Source organism: Sinocyclocheilus rhinocerous, unplaced genomic scaffold (genome assembly GCF_001515625.1).
Source record: "Sinocyclocheilus rhinocerous isolate Xijiao unplaced genomic scaffold, SAMN03320098_v1.1 scaffold675, whole genome shotgun sequence".
Lineage (NCBI taxonomy): Eukaryota > Metazoa > Chordata > Actinopteri > Cypriniformes > Cyprinidae > Sinocyclocheilus > Sinocyclocheilus rhinocerous.
In genome coordinates this window covers 63,543-65,177 of record NW_015629520.1, presented here as the reverse complement: position 1 = coordinate 65,177, position 1,635 = coordinate 63,543, and the positions used below count along the sequence as shown (strand labels likewise).

General features: G+C 32.5%; 1 pseudogene; it reads left to right on the top strand.

Moving 5' to 3' along the window:
* Positions 1 to 620: 620 nt before the first annotated feature.
* LOC107739091 (laminin subunit beta-4-like) overlaps positions 621 to 1,635 on the top strand; it is a 20,239-nt pseudogene continuing 19,224 nt past the window's right edge.

The following is a 1,635-nucleotide window of genomic DNA, read 5'->3' as shown; positions in this document are numbered from 1 at the left end:
AAAATTGTTTATCATACTTAAAAGTAAAATGTCCTCTAAATGAAGCTTTTTATTTATTTATTTAATTTACTGTACAATTAATGATGCAAATTTTTTTTTTTGATTTTGATTTTTGTTTTAGTAAACAATTTTTTATTTATTTGAAAGTAATTTAGTTGTCTTAAAAATATCAAATTTTAAATATCAAAATCCTACATTTTTTTCCATTAATAAAAATATAAATATGATATTTATAAATAAAATAAATAAATATTTTACATTAGAAGAAATTCTATTGATAATGATGAACAAACTAACATATCCAGCTAAATGACAAATCCAAATACATAGATCAATTCTGAGTAATAGTGCAAATAAAGAGCTGATAAATGCAGTTCTGAGAGCCTGTAAATCATAGGTGTTCATCTGATTACTTGCACTTGACATTTTGACTGCAGAATAATAGTGAGAAAAACATTTTGACACCTTGCTTTAATTAAACCTGTAGTAAACCTTGAGGCAAGGGCTGCGTTTATTGTGACATATTTCTCACATTGATTTTGTATCACATTCCTCCTCCTCCATTCATTCATTCATCCTTTCTCTCTCCTCGTGCACCCATTTGTCCTATAGGTCCAGCTATGCTGATCCGACTGGAGACATCGGCGTTCCTGCTCCTCTGTAAGTCTGCTCAAGTCTTTGACATTGCTGGAAGCTGAAAGTGAAATTACCCTATGAGCCCAATCATGGGAAACATGTGATCACTTGCTACCCTTGGATTGAATCTTTTCCCCACTTGTTGACACTTGAATCCTTGACACTTGAATGAAAGTTGTCTTTCATTGTATATTTTTCAACATATCTCTTTAATTTTTATAGCAAAGCCAGTTTCAACAAATCACTGTCACTTAGCAACTGTTCTGGATCATACTTTGCCACCTGTGTTCTATTGCGAAGTTATTATTATTATTGTGCGTTCTGGTTGGTTTGTTGGTATGAGAGTTTTAAAAGGCAAGATAAGCTGTCCATTTATTGTTCACCTAAGCAAAAAAATGTGCTGTTGCTGCCAGATCTCAGTACATCGGAAAAAACGCAACTATATATTGTCATTTTTCTCAAGCAAAACCATTTTTGAAAGTCCACTGAAAACATATCATCATCATACATTTTTTTGGCATAGACAAAGCATATCGCAAAGCTCCTCCCTTTATTAATCAGCCAATAGGCTTTAGTTTCATGATTTCCTGCTTCTGTTGCTCGTCAGTAGTAGGTTAATTGAGGGGGAGGGGCATTCTCAGTCTAGAGAGCATTTGATTGGAGACCGATTTTTTTAGTACACACTCTAAAAAAAGACGGTTCTTTAAAGGTTCTTTACATGTAGTAATGGTTTTATTTAGAACCATAGCATTCTGAAGAACCCTTTCATGCTGAAATGTTTTTTTTGTGTTAGAGTTTAATAAATAATACTTTCAAATGCTAATTGGTTTCCTATGTCTTTTCTCTTTTTAGTTTAAGAGAACATGTAAGTGTGACCAGCTCTATTCAGTTAAGGATACTCTCCTCTTCTTCACTAAGTAAGTAACAAAGATATTGGGTTTTTGGTCCATTTTGTTAGATATGTTTTATAGGGTTTATGCATAAACATACCCAGCTATG